Genomic DNA, 16,250 nt, shown 5'->3' on the forward strand with positions numbered 1-16,250 from the left:
CAGTCCTTGCCTAGGGAACGCACGCTCTGGCCACTTCCCTGTACCCCGCTTCCTCCCCTGCCTGTCACAGCTCCATCCAGCACCGCTCCAGTCTCGGGATCGTGAGCTCCGGTTACCTCTCTGACCCCAGATCTCATCCCAGTACGCTACAACTCTGCCCAGCACCGCCTCTGCCTGGGGAGCAAGAACTCCAGTTACTTTCTGGTACCCAGTTTCTGTCCCACGTTGGCACAACCCCCATCTGGCAGTAGCTGGCATCAAATAGTCCCTCACAATAATCCCTTATCCAAATTTTATCTGTTTATTTTGTTTGATTAGGAGATTAAAATTTATATAATTTAAATTTTATTTTACCATTTATGATTGTCTTTATATCAAATCAAGAAATATTTTAACTGTTTAGAGAGTCACATTAAAGGATGGATACAAATGTACTTAAAATTACTAAAGTTAAGGCATTTATTAGTTTATATTCTTACATTTTGAAGTTAATAATCAGTTTGGGTGAAAGGACAAAGTATAACATATTTTTTTAAGAAAGGATAAAAGAACAAATACAAAAAGTAAATGTAAAGCCATCTCCTCCGAACAATCTTGCATTCCTGTTGGAAATGTTTATCTGGCTCAATGAAAGAGTATAACACCAAATGAGGGAGCAAACTCAGAAACCAGAAGAGTTGATTTATGTGGGTGAATAGAAAAGTGAGCCTGCACCCATTGAAAAGGGTGTATTTACCAATAGTGGCGTTTTCACAGGCTGATATCCCTAAGCATAACACTGGCAGCATTTTGTCCATTATTGAAATGTTTAATCTTAGGTTATAGGGCCTATCTCATCTCACCATCAAAAGAGCAGAAGAGATCTTTGGACAATCAAGACAATTGGAAGTATGTTAAGAGAGTTGTTTCAAAGCTACCAGTTTCTCATGGAATGGCCACATCATGTTTTGTATTCAGTGGTTTTGGCACTTGTCAGCCTGGTAAACATTTTTCTCTGATTTAATAGGGGAATGTGGTAATAAACATATCTAGAATTCTGTGTGGAAGGAAGAATCCTACACCTTTCCCAGGGTTCTTGTGAACCAAGAAGAGCTTAATTTTTAAACCATAGTGGTTGGGAGGACCAGAATGTGTTAAGGGCTAGAGAAGTTCGCATGTTTGTACAGCACTGACCAGAATTACCTTGCTCATAATTCAATTGGCTCAATTTCTATTGAATATGGTAGTGATGAGAAAAAGAAAAATCCCACAGTACAAAGTATTTCAATTCAGGCTTCCAATTGGGATGGAGAGATTCTGCAGAAGAAACTTTTTTTTTAACTTTTTAGTTAAACCAGAAAAGCTAGCATTTTATACATCTTAATCAAGCTCTATATTTACAAAGCAGATATCATTACAATTACCTAACTTATCCAAAGAAAATCACTCAAAAGAAGATAAAGACAATATTGGACTAAGACTATACTAAAATTCCTTTCTCTTGTAGGGTCATCAAGCCAAAAGCAAGCATTAGCTGAACACCTTTTCCAATATCAAGGACTGGCATTTTACGTGCTAGCTATTCCTTTCTGGCCCTTCAGTTCCCCCCAAATACACACATGTACACACACACACACACACACACACACACACACACACACACACATACACACACACACCCACACCCACACACCCCAGAATATGTTGAGACCTAGGTAGGTTCATGTGGAACAATTGATTGGATTTAGAGGATCTTGTCTGAATTATTATTATGCCATCTGCATTACTTTGGGCAAGTAAGTCATGTATACCCTTTGGGCCTCATAGTTAAATGAGCAAGTTGGATGAGATAATGCCAAGGGCTCCTCCTAGCTTGAAATCTATGATCCTATGACACTAAAAAGGAGGTGTTGTTTGTCCTTCATTTTTGAAGAGGAGCAATGACATCATGGGTGAAAAAAAGAAGATAAAGTCTCAGAATAGTGGTGCCATCAACACAGTTGGGAGAATTGTTTGTTAAGGAGAAAGAAGTCAGGAAGGGGCCTAGGTAGTATCTTGCCCAATAAAAAATGGCATTTCCTACAATATTCTCAAAAAAAGCAGAACTTTGGGTTACCCATCTAGGGAAAGATTCAATGTGATATGCTGTGTGAAATCATGTTAATTTCTAATGGAGATTTCACACTGCTCTTTGGGGTAAGTAAAGGCAATAACAATTACAGTTGGACCTGCCGGAAGGCTGATCATATTCCTATCCCCATTCAACCATTTGAATTAACAGTGTGCTAGAGAAACTTTTTTCAATTAGTCATTTATCAATACTTAGCTATGACATTTCTTAGCAACTAGGTGTCACAGTAGATAGAGTGCTGGGTTTGGAGTCAATAAGACTGGTGTTCCTAAGTTCAAATCTGGCCTCAGACACTTATTAGCTGTGTGACCCTGGGCAAGTCACTTCACCCTGTTTGCCTTAGTTTCTTCATTTGTAAAATAATCTGAAGAAGGAAACAACAAACCACTACAGTATCTTTGCAAAAAAAAACAAAAAACAAATGAGGTCACAAATAGTTGGACACAATCAAAACACGACAAAACAACAATAATGACATTTCAGGAAAAAGGTTACCGATGACTATCGCAGGTGGAATTAAGACAGTCCTGTTCCATTCTGGTTATTGGGATTATCATCGACACAGGAAAGATCCCTCTAAGAAGACACTTAGCATTTTTTTTTGGTAAGGCAATTGGGGTTAAATGAGTTGCCCAGGGTCACACAGCTAGTAAGTTTCAAGTGTCTGAGGCCATTTAAACTCAGGTCCTCTTGACTCCAAGGCTGGAGCTCTATCAACTGTGCCACCTAGCTGTCCAGCACTTAGCAATTTTTGAAAAACCTGCAATAAAATTGCAGGTGATCTAAATGTACCTATGGCCATGTGACCTTTGGATCAAAAGTATTAACTGAGAGAGGCAAGCCTGTGGAATTTGTCTTTCCTTTTTTTTTTTTTGTACTAATTGGGAAAAGATGAAGGCCCTAATTCTGCAGTGATTACATCTTATTTCCAGACATACTGACTTATGACTGACCTTGGCACTTGTCTCATAGTCAGTTTGTGATGACTAGATAATCAGATATAATCTAGACTATAATCTTTCCACTCCTTCTCTCCCTTAGATAAAAGATTTGAGGATAGCCTGTCTTTCTTTTAACATCATTGTTTGCTGACCATGCATTTCCTGGATGATCTTAACAATCATTATATTTTTTGAGAGATTTTAAGGTTTCTCTTGCTATATCAAAAGTAAAGTTCCATGTGATTTACATAAAACTGGATGAAAGCTATTAATCACACAATCATTCTACTCTCCATTGCTAGCAAGACCCAGAGGAAAAAATGCTAACTATAGATTCTTTAACTCTCAACATAACTTTAGATTGCAATGTAGTGCAGAGGATGTGACATTTGCTGATCATCAGATTTAGGCAAAAATTGGGATTTCTGTCAAAAACTTTATAACATTTTTATGTCCTTTGTGTTAGATATTTACAAAAATATCTGAAACCATTAGCAGATCTGGGCTTTCTTGATGGAAAATGATATCCAGAAGGTTACTATGTTCTTTCAGAAACTGGCAGACAGCATGGCAAAAGGCTTCAGAACAAATTGAAGGCCAATAAAACAACTTAACTGTCCAACTCTATATGGATGTGAGACACTGACCTAACAGAGATGTCACAGGTGGCTTCTTGAGTTGGTCAGTTACCTTTGTCTGCAAGGCCAAGTAAACATTGGATGATGGTGCAGTATCGCTAAGAAGGAAGTCCTGGATTGGAACCATCCATTCTATTGCTGTTGAAACTAAGCAGCATGATGCAAATCTGGTAGACTAGAAATATTCTAAGAAGAGATCCCCACAACAATGTTTAGAGGATGAAATGACATGGGATGAGCGAAAACAGGGAGAACAGGACAGATGGTCAAGAGCAGAATTAATAAATAGTGTGCCTTAGTTGTGGACTGCTGGGCAAAAAGAAAGGAGATATTTTGTTTAACCTGATGGCTACATCTTAAAGTTAACATTATCCCATGCATATGCCTCGGTATATGCAGTCCCATAGGATTTAAATACATAGTTAAACAAAAATGGTTGTTTTACTAACAAAGTAGTTTAGGTCATGTCCATTCATACTCATGCTCTGCTTAGAAGCTATAGGTCAGATATGTTGTCAGTCAATAAAAATTAAAAAAAAAATATCTATTTGAAGATGCAGAGCTGAAGTCTTATTACAATTCTTCATCCAGTTGTGATACTGACTCTGCTTCCCTAAAACCTTTCCAGAGCAGCTTGAACATTGGTAAAGGACTCTTAAAAAAAGGGCTGGAAAAGCTTTGAGTACTGGCTTAATCACCAGAAGGTCACCAAAAGTTGATGGATTTGGGGGGAGGGGCAGAGCATTCCAAGAATAATGTCAACAAAGGCCCAGAGGCTTCTGTGTTAGCACACATCTTTGAAAGTATCTAAGTAATAAGAAAATGATTTCTTTAATGCACATTAGTCTCTCACAAAGATTCAAACCTAAAAAGAATAGAGAACTTTCACAAATGTCTAATGTAAAAATATGTCTAATTCATAGTGGTGATACTTTCTCTCCAGCTCCTATCATTCTTTTTCTGTCTCTCTGATTTCCTCCCCTTCCCCAATGGGTGGAAGTTCAAGTATCCTTGATCTCAGCTAACTAGCTAGCTAGCTAGCTAGCTAGCTATCTTTCTATCAGAGGCAAACTAGGTTGTGTTTGCATAGAGAAATTGGTATGTTAGATACACTTTGAAAACTACCTGGATATGAGTTAACATGCATTTTCACTAAAATGTCTTCTTGGCCCGAATTTTTTCTATTGTCAAGAAACTACTGCTTCACATACCCCATTTCTGTGCCTTCTTTAATGTGATTTTACTCTAACAGAAACATAAGCTATTTGTCCTTTTTTACTTACAGTTTGACACAACTGAAGTAATGACTTAGATTTAAAATAACGAAGCACACTCTTCATTTTAACAAACTACTCAAGTGTAAATAAACTCTGAGTAGTTTGTCTTTTTAAAGCCTAGCAAACAAAATGAAGAAACAAACAAACAAACAAAAAATCCTTTCCAACACTGAATGCAAAACAATGTTGATGGCCTTCAGGCCACCCTCTGGGGAGGGAGCTAAAGGGATTTGGCAATTGAAATGGATTTTGTAACTTTACAAGTGAAGCTAACATGTAAAACAACACTATGCAGTAGTCCCATAATCTCAGTGGATTCATTAATTACCTTATTCTTAGCATCTAGAGTGTAATGTTTCCATTCCCACATTAGACATAAAATACCAAACTTATAAATGAACAGAAAGGAAGGAATTTAAACCACCAAGGAAAACAGTGTGTACTTTAATGGTATAAACAAAAGCAATTCAATAAATGTAACTTGTTAGCAACTTATTTAACCTGAAATCTGCTTAAACTACCTTCAAAGCAATACAATATTTACAGTAATATAAACACACTCATCCATGCAGAACAGAAAATGTCAAAGGAAAAGGCTAATAGTTTCATAGGCAACTTTAACAGAAACACTATATAATAAGCACCGTGAGGCTTGACAGTTCTAATGAGTTGGTAGGTAACCTTCAAACTGGCAAGGACATGCTAAAATAGTAGGACAATGCGTTCTGCCAGTGATTATAAAATAATATGTTGAGATAGTTTAAAGGCATACCTGATTAAAATGTTTGATCAGATCATCTCAGAAAGTAACAAATCATAGCCACAAAGGATTTCAATGTCATTAAAAAAGCCAAGCTTTGGTTTTTGAAAGTATCTAAGTAAATAAGAAAATGATTTTTTTTAGATGTACGTTTCTGTGACATCTTTTTTTGTTTATATGAAAAATACTTTAATAGTCAAAATACTGTAGGAGTCTACATTTAACTATCATTTTCTGGTACTCAAAGGAATTCCTATTTAAAAAAAAAAGAAAAAGAAAAAATAACACTAGAAAATGCAAGCAGCTCAAAGGTACGCATCATCTAGGATCCAATTTGCATTCTGAAGATCAGAAGTTGCCAAGTCATAAATAACATGACTTTTTGAAGTACAAATCATTGTCAAACCAATCTAATTTTCTACTATGACAGAGTGATGGCCTTGATTTTCTCAATCTACAATAAGTGTAATAGAGCTTGGCTCCAGTAAGTCTTTTGACTCTTTTCCTCATGGCATCCACATCAACAAGGTAAGAAAATATGGCTTAGGTCAAGCTATTGTTAGCTCAATGCACAGGTTTTTGGGGTGTGACACTCAGAGAGTGGTTATAAATGGTTTCATTTTGACCAAAATGTATGAGGGTACAGCCTTGGGAATAAATCTGGGCAAATCATATTGGGCTGGTTGGGATTTAAGTCTTCTTCGACTACTCAATCATCCTATCAATGACTAAAGGATGAAATTCATACCATATTTACTAAGCACACAAAATAACAGAATTTCAGGTTTGGAAGGGATCTGAGAAATCATGTCATCCAACCTAAGAACAAAAATGAATTCTTACTCAAACATACTGGTCAATCACCAAACTTTTTTGCTTGAAATCCTAGATGGGAGGAAGGTCCCTATGCTGCTCATTCTGTTTTTTGGAGATGTCTAATTTTTAGGAAGCTTTTCCTGATATAGAATCTAAATGACCACACTGATACTTCCATTCTACTTAATAGTATTTCTAGTACTATTGAGATAGATAGATAGATAGATAGATAGATAGTCTCTCTTCTTTCTTTCTCTTGGTAACATTATCACCTTCCAAAATTTAAATGATCATACCTATGTATATGAACCTCAAATCTATATATCTAGTCCCACCTCCTCTGAACTTCAGTCCTATATTACCAGTTACTTATTTGACATTTCAAATTGGATGGCTCAAAGACATTTTAAACACAAAATATCTGAAACAATTATTAGCTTTCCTTCTAAACTGTCTTTTTTTCCAAACTTTCTTATTTCTATCAAAGGAACCATCATTCTTCTAGTATCCCATGTTCCTAACCATAATATTTTCCTGGACTCCTCAATGTCTTTAAATCTCTATATTCAATCTGTTCCAAACCTTGTTGTTTCTCCTTTCACAACATCTTTCATATTCAGCCCCCTCAGTCTTCTCACATAGCTATCACCTTTGTTCAGGCCCCTATCACTTCTTAGACTTCCACGATAGTCACCTAACTGATCAAATTATCTCATGTCTCTCTCTTCAATCCAGTTCATAGTACTCAATGTTGCTATTGATAGAAGTGATTATTTTCTATCATGTTAATAACCAATTATTAAATTAGGATTAAGGCTTTTTCTCTTTATTTCCTCTTTCAGGGATCAGCATCTGCAAGGAAGTCAGTTTCTGAAGGATATTGCTGACAGCTGAGATTGCCCAAATCCTCTGGGAATATATTCCTTGATCTTGGGTAGGACCCCACCCAACTAGAAGACCTTCCTTCTGTTCAGAGTGTAAACAGAATATAATCTAAGTGAATTCCAGCCCTAAAGCCTTAAGTCTATGCTCTTGTAACACCCCATTGTGATTTAGGATAACCCAGCTCATGAAGGAAAAACCCAACAAGAGTGGTCTGGGTAGAGATGAATTTCTTTTTCCAGATTACTGGAGGCAACTGAGTTGGATGATTAAGCCATTTTCTCAGAAGGAGGAGCTGAAGGCTTTCAGCCCATCTCTTCTTTTGAATGTCATGCTCTCATTAATTGTTCACCAATCAGGGTTGATTTCCACCTGTCAGGGGAACTCCTTTTCCCAAAGATATTTTAGCATTTAGTTATCTCCATGGTTTTGTCTTTGGTTACAGAGAGAAACCAATGACCATCAATTTATTGAAAATAAGCTAGACTAACTAATAAATTGATTATTAATTACCCAGAAACTCTGTTTCTCAGGCTTTTCATTCATCTCACTGTAATAATTTTCCTCACCTCTGAGTCATAAAGTTCCACTAGTACCCTCCTTGAAAGACTACCATGTTTTTAACTACTTTGTATATATTTGCATTTATTAACTTTTAACATTATATTATGCTGTTTATATGTATATTTGAATATGCATATAAACATTCATTATACCTACTTGTCTACCTCATTCTAATGCATGTTCTTTGCAAATAGACATTATTTCTTCTTTTGTACTTATTTCCTTAGGACCCAGCAGAGTACCTGATACACTTTTTTTCATTATGCTCTATTTTATTAATATCATACTTGCATTTTTTTGCTGACTTGATTTTTCCATTTTTTTTAATATAATTTAATTCTGGAGTGTGAGCAGGAACCAGTTAACTACATTCATTGTCCAACCCCCATTGGTTTGAGAAAACACTCCAAATTCTTGGCATATGAATCAGCTGTAGGATAGCTCCACCTTCTCCTTGTCAAGATGCAGCAGGACAACCATGGCTGCAGGCTTGGGGGTTCACAAGGTGGGTTGAGAGGCCTTTAGTTCCGGGAGGTACTGATGGACACTTTTGGCATCTCATTTCAGGCAAACAGCACTCAGCAGGCTATTTTCACAGCACTGCTGGATGGGATGCTCTGCTTAGGGAGCTGGGTGGCTTTCTAAGAAAGCCTTAATTCTCTGGCCAATTGTAAATCCTTCAATTGAAAGCTTTATTAGTCTTGCTATTAAGAATCCTCCTAGGTAATGATTATAAAGTTCTTCCCAGTTGTCTTTTATAAATTTCCAAGCAGCTTTTGTCCCCTACTTGCTGCCTCCAGCTACCCCACAGATTGAATATGGACCCAAGCTGAGACCTTTGCCCCTCACCCTAAAAAGAATTTGGGGCCCATTTGTCTATGGGCCACAGAAAACCCTTAAACTTTCCTTGAACTCATTTATTTGGTCAAAGAAGTTTCAAGCAGTTGCCTAAGACTATAATCCACTTAACTGGCCTTTCCCTATCTTATTCTTATTCAGATCAACCAGCTCTTCCTTATCCTAGGCCCTATCTTCCTTTGATACCCTAAAGAAACCTAGTCCTCCATTGTCTAGGTTAAATTTGCGATCCTTGATCTTATCCAGACCCCATTCAACCTCTTTCTTCCCTATCTTCTAGTTCTTTGTTACCCTAATAAAGCCTAGCCCTCCATTGTCTATCCCCAGATGACCCCATCCCACCTCCCAGACACTCCCATCTAGATTCTCCCTAAACTCCTACTCCAGTCACCCCAGCTTCAGGATCATCCTCCCAGCCGCTCCTCCTGTCTCCCTAAATTACTTGGCTGGATATAAGATCCATCCTGGCCCCCATTTAATCACTGAGACTTCTTCATGTCTGCTTGTCTTTATAAGCTTCACTAATGTTCAGATTCTTTAAGAGTCTGGCCCGTATGGTTCATCTGTAATAAACCTCATCTTTGGCTGAAAGAAGACTTGGGTCTAATTCATTCAGGCAGGACCTGTGTGTTATAATTTTGGGGTCCCAGCACCCTTAGCATCTATACCTTAACACCACCAATAACAGACACAGTGAGTATCTTGTGGATGTACCTCTTCTGAAAGTGCAAAGGTTAAGACTTTTTGAATTAGTTCAGACAGTGAAGTGACCCACAGCACTCATTCAATTCTATTCTTTTCTTCTTGCATATCTGCTTCTTTGTGAAGCTTTAGCAGAATGTCTAAGGTCTAATGTCTAATATCACCATGTTTCAAAACAGTCAGATATACAGGACTCCTCAGATCAGCAGAAAGAATCTGTTTCCCATTCACATGGGAACTATTAGCTTCTTCTAATGTTGGCTTATGTCCTGATTTTCCTAGTTTGCTCAAAACCAAAACCCTCAGGAGTGCATCTAGATGACCCTCTCCAGGTTTAGGATTCCAGTCCAGCCTCTCCCCTCTAGGTGAAAAGACATCTTTCACAAATAGATGGGTTTCCTCTTATAAGTCTGCATGGGACAAGAGAGTTGAGAGAATCCCCAAGTTACAGCTCAGGTCTCTTCAGACAGTATAATTGGGCTCATTCACAAAAGCTCCATGACTTTTGGAACACCCACAATGCTAATGATTCCAGCTCCAGTCAAAGAAAAAAAGATGATTTTGTAGCCCAAGTCAGTGCACAGGGGGTAGAGAAAGTTGTCGTATGCCTGGCAATAAACTCTCCGACATACCAGAACTGTATTGAGTCCAATAAAATCCAACTGTTCCTAGGTTTAACTTTACCCACTGGTCTGGTTTAACATTTTTCAAAACAACACTCATCCCTGGTTTCTCCATCAACATTTTCAGTTTGGCTTCATTAGGTTCATCACTGGTAGAAATTGTTATAGGAGCCATCCACTAGAGACAATCCTCTCCACTTTATGGTTCACTGGCAGAAAATTTCCTTTGGGACAACTTCAGCACTCTGTCATCTTCTACCTGTTCTGCTTCCACATAAATGAGTAAAAACCCCATTTGTTTGGTCCATGTACTCATCACAGCTGCAATAGGTTTACTACTGACATTTTCTAAACTTCCCCAAAGGTCTTCTGTGGCTGCATTCTTTTGTTGGAACTTGGTTAAGTGTTATGTTAATTCCTTTCTTAAAGTCCTTATCCCCAATGTAATCATGCAATATTCTGATGACAGATGCCCCTTTGCTATAGGGTATAGCATCAAATATAACATCAACTTTGGAAGGATGGAGCACACTGACTTCAATAGGATGACTATTATCTAAAGCATCAAGCTCCTAGGTTTGGGTATAATCAGCAGAAACAAACTGAATCCAGATATCATATTCTGGGAGGCAATGGTCTACATTCAGATACTCAATGCAAGAAACAAAGCCTTCATTTAGCCAGAGTCCACCATTCCCTAGTAACAAGATGGGTGAATTCATGTCCCACAACCAGAGCAACCCAGTGGCAGGATGAAGACCAGGAGTTTTTGAATCAATAAGCAATGCGGTTTCCCTATAAATAATAAGGCCCCAGTTCTCCATGGCACCAGCTGCAAAATCTGCAATAATAACAAGATCAGTTTTGGGTAGAGGATAAGGAACATTGAAGTAGTCCTTATAAAAAGGTAGAGTTTTAGCAGCAACATCTAATGCAAATTTTCTTTGTTCTGCTTTGTCAACAGTTGTATAACAAAAGACACACCTCATCTTTTGACCTCCTCTCAACAAAGTCGTGTTCTCCCACAACAAACACCACTAAGTATGTTGACATGACAGATGTGTAGGCAAACTTCACTTCAATTAAATTTTCATTATCAGGATATGATTTTCAGTCAATTACTTTCATGTTTGATAAAGCTATGCTGTCCTTAGGGACAACCAATGGGATGTCAAAGGTTGCTTTGATCTCAGGTCCATCCCAGCAAGGAAAAGCACTAAGGGCACAGTAGCCTCAAACTGTGTGACAGCAGTATAATGCACCTCTCCAAAAGGAGTGGTATATTTACTTCTACGGAAACCTTTCATTTTATCATTTAGCTCTCCAAAAACATGTATCTTTAAGGTTCCTGTACCTGTTTGGAGTGTATTAGGAAAAGACAATGTAACTTTCTAATTTTCATTCTGATAGTTAAAATCTTGTGACATGCATTTCTTCATCTCCTTCTGGTACATAGGAAGCTGTAATAATGAAAATGTCAGCACAATTCATCACAATTTGATTAGTGGCCTGCCTTACCTGGGCAGTGGCCTCCAGCTTACCCTGGAAGGTGGTAGATCAGGTTTGAGGCAGAGACTGTAGTTGACTGGGGAGACATTAGCAGGCCGAGGAAGCAAAGGTGGCAGTTACAGGGCAGGTTGTGAGCTAGGGAGAGGGCAACTGCCAGTCACACTCAGAGCGCTGGCTACTGCCTGAGGAGATGGGGGGGGGGGACACTCAGCCCTAGCTAATGCGAGGGGCACCTGACACACAATAAATATTTGTTGATTGATTAATTCATTTTAGATTTTTGAATGAAATCAGACAATGTACTTTGTAATTCTTATTTCTGTTCTCACTAGTAACCATTATGACTTTAAACAAGTTCCTTTGCCTCTCTAGCCTTGGTTTCCTAAAATAAGATTTTTGGGCTAAGGTCATTCTTAGCTTTGATAATTTGACCCTATCAAAAAGTAGAATGTGACCTTGTCCATACTCTAAAATTCTCTGTTTAATCATGTTTCCCTGTGTTTCTCCTTTCTTAACTACATACCATTCAAATGCAGCCAACTTCCCTAACTGAGTTTTAGTTGTTCTGTTTTGTTCTTTTAGAACCTCCATTTTTAGGAAGGCTGTAGGCCAAGCATCCTTCATTTCCTCTGTTGGATTTGCTTCTTAACTCTTCAGACTTGACAACCATGTCTTAACTGCCTTTTCCCTCATTCTTTGTGACCTCACTCTACAATATATATTTGACCCTATGGCTCCCTTTTTTTCCATTTTTAGAAAGGATATAGGACTCCATTATTCATTCCTTTTTTGCCTCTGATTTTAACTCTCTAGATTTCAGCGAAACATCCCCAACAAAGTACCTTTTCCTCAACCATTTTCAATTTCATTTTTATGTCTTGTTTTCCTCTATTAGATTATAAGCTCCAAGAAAGACACAGATTGTATTTCATTTGCATGTCTATGTATCCCCAGAACTCTCAATAGTGCCTGGTGTAGAGAAAGTATTAAGAAAAAATGCTTTTTTTATTTTACTTAAGCGCATAGTTCTATTTCCTTTTTATTCATTTTTAATCATGTGGCAATACATTGAATAAAAAGGAAAGAGAACTATGGGTTCAAGTAAAATACTACTGATTTTACTATTCAGATGCAGCTTGTATACTATAGTCTATTGTAAGGTTTACTAAGACTTTAAGAGATAACTTCTGAGAAGATATTTCTGGTTTTCTATTCAATGAAATGGGAGGGTGCAGGAAGGAATGGCTTCTCCCCAGCTCTGTAGGCAGGAAGGGTCCCCTGAAAACAGGAAGAGGGCATCCCAGCAAAGCAACACCCATCCCTCTGATACCCTGTAGGCAAGGAGAAAATAGGAGAGAGTTCAATAAAGATGATCAAACTATAAGACAGTAGTCCCAGAAAGACACTCTGATTGGAAAATTACAGGGATTTTAAAATCCCAGAGGCTTATGAATAGCACTCCCTTTTAAAATGGGAAATCATAAAATTAAGAATATTATGTGACAGAAGTTGTCATCAGTCAAAAAGGGATATTCTTAACTCTTTTTGGGAATTTTTGTCCATATATTTTTCAAGGCTTATTTTAAAGGCTAATTTTTTTTTGTCTATCAGATAGCACATCTATAAACATTTCATGTTTTAGTTTTCTCCAAACTAGTATTAATATGGCATTTTTAATTTAATTTCAGGCATAAGCAACATTAAAAGAACTATTTTATTCTATTTAAAAAAATTAAAATCCTAAGAGGATTCTGGCAAGATGGCAGAGTAGGTCAGAAAATTCCCAGCTCTCAAGATTTTCTCCCACAAAAGAGACAAAATAGAACCTTAGGGAGAACAAAGTACAGGTAAAAATAAATAAGAATAGGGGCACAACAGGGAAAATTGGAGAATATCAGAAGAAATATTCTGGGAGGAGGTTTGGTCCCTGTGAAGAGTAAACACCCCCAGGTTAGGGGCCTTGTTTGCTTAACCAAAAGCCCCAAGCCCTGGGTTAGCTGGTTTGGGACCAGGGTGTCTCAGACCCAGCTACAGGAACATTTACCCCAGGGATAGTGAGGGGAGTTGGGAGCCTGAGCCTGGGAAGGTCTAAGGAACCTCTGCTGACAAGGAAAGACAGACTCAGCTGTGCTGTGGAAAATAGCTGGGGTGAGAAGGAACCAATACATGCCCAGTGGGGCAGAAGGCCCATGGATGTGGGTACATACAGCAGGCTGGAGGTTTAGCTTTGGTTGCAGGCTAGAGGGGAGAACTGAAGATCTGGGGAAAGAGGCACCATACTCCAGGGCTAGAGGAGATTATGAAAATTAAGCTATTAGTACAAAAAATGCAAAGGCAAAGGAGAAAGAATCCAACCATATAAAGTTATTATGGGAAGACTGGGTTCATCTTCCGAGGATGATATTGAAGCAAAGAAACCCCATAAAAGCAAAGAAACCTACCCTCAAGAGTAACATTAAATGGTCACCTGCCCAAAAAAGAATTCATAGAAGAACTTAAAAAAGACTTTACAAATCAAATGAGAGAGAGATGGAGGAAAAACTAAACGTAAATAAATAAATAAGAATAATCCAAGAAAAACAAGAAGACTATGAAAGGCAAGACAACTAATTAGAAAAGGAGATCCAGAATCTTAAGGAAGAAAATGACACCTTGAAAATTAGAATTGGGCATGGTGAAGTCCATGAAATTATAAGAGATCAAGAAATAATTAAACAAAACATGGATAATGAAAAAATAGGAGAGAAAGTGAATCATCTTATAAGAAAAACAGCAGATCTAGAGAATAGATCAAGAAGAGAAAACATAAAAATAATCAGATTAACTGAAAGCTATGATCAAAAAAAGACTATTGATATAATAATATGAGAAATAATTAAAGAAAATTGTCCTGAAGCATTAGAAGGAGGGAAAGTAGAAATAGAAAAAAAATTCATCGTTCACCACTCAAAACAGATTCTAAGAGGAAAACTCATAGGAATATCATAGTCACATTTGGAAAACCCCAGCTCAAGGATAAAATATTAAAAGCAACAAGAAAAAACAATTTAAATATGATGTTGCTGAAGAGATGGGGGCTTTTGGGGTGCTTCTAGATGCACAGAGGCACCCCAAGATCGCAAGAGGTTTTGGGTGCTGGGAAAATGCCCCAGATTGCGGTGTGGATCTGCCTGAAAGAATTCAACCCAGAGCTTCTTCCAGCCAGAGAAAAGGTTTATTAAAGATAAAGCATATAGGCCAGACTCCCAAGGAACCCAAACATCAGTGATCTAGATGGGGGCTAAGGTGGTCAGGTGATGCTCGTAAGGACGAGCAGGCGTGAGACAATCTCAGCCTTTTGGGCATAAGATGCTCAGTGTCTGAATAGGGGCTGGGGTGGATAGGCCATGTGACTCTCATGAGGACCAGCAGGCTTGGGAACAGCTCAGCCTCTAGGCATGAGAAATTCCCAGCATCAGAATGAGGCAAAGATGAGTCTTAAGTACAGAAAGACTGTGAGAGGGGTCTAGGAGTGACCAAGCAGTTTGGAGTAAGGGCCTAAGGAGATCTGGATGGGAGTGGCTAGTAAGCTGGAGTGAACAGAACTCCTGGGTCCTGGACCTCATGGCGCCTAGCTAGGATTATGGGTGGGCAGAGGAAGGGGGGGGTTGGTTGGGTCCTTTTGGAAGGTAATAAACAGTGAGAATAGATAATGAAGGGAGCTGAAAGGGGGCAAGTTTGCTTTCAAATGGAGATCAAAGGGAAACAAGGCAGTTTCTAAAACTTTAAGGTTTTCTTGGGACCGGTAGACAAACTGAAGCTTTGGGGCAAGGAATTTGCATTTGAATAAGATTAAAAGGTAAGGCTAAGGCTTTCAAAAAGAGAAAAAGAGAGACAAACAAGAGCCAGGTTCTTTTCAGGGCCATGGAAGAAAGATGCATATGATTAAGGTCAACAAATGGGAGCCAAATTCCTTTTGGCAAAAAGGGGCAAAGGTAAACCCTTTCATTGTCACAATTAGAATCACAAAAGATCTAGCAGTAGAAACATTAAAAGACCACAGATCTTGGAACACTATATATCAAAGAGTAAAAGAACTGGAGCTCTGGCTGAAAATATCATACTCAGCAAAGTTAAGTGTAATCATGAATGAAAATAAATGGACATTTGATCAACTGTCAGACTTTCAAGATTTTGTAAAAAAAACAAACAACCCTGAACATAATAGAAGATTTGATGTGTAAGAGCCAAGAGAAACATAAGGTACATATCAAAGACTGATTACAAGGGATTCAATAACGACAGGCCATTTATTTTTATATATGTAAAATTCAAAATGTATATTTAAGATTCTCATTAATAATTGAGTAGCTCATAAGAAAGTTTGGGGTATACCTGAGTATGATATGACTTTAAAGAGCAAAACGATTTGGAAATAGCTAAAAAGAGTAATTATTTTATACAAATGAGATGCATGAGGAAGAATAGATACAGGGGAATTATATATAGGAGGAGGGCTGGTAGTTCTGGTAACCTACTTTCATTGGGAATCGGTTTAAGAGGGAACAATACATATATATCTAGAAGAGTA

At 38.0% G+C, this 16,250-nt stretch overlaps 1 pseudogene; it reads right to left on the reverse strand.

Moving 5' to 3' along the window:
- Positions 1-8,486: 8,486 nt before the first annotated feature.
- Positions 8,487-11,793, reverse strand: LOC114029923 (annotated as a pseudogene).
- Positions 11,794-16,250: the final 4,457 nt, after the last annotated feature.

The sequence above is a fragment of the Vombatus ursinus genome, unplaced genomic scaffold, assembly GCF_900497805.2.
Source record: "Vombatus ursinus unplaced genomic scaffold, bare-nosed wombat genome assembly UNPS02014942.1, whole genome shotgun sequence".
NCBI lineage: Eukaryota > Metazoa > Chordata > Mammalia > Diprotodontia > Vombatidae > Vombatus > Vombatus ursinus.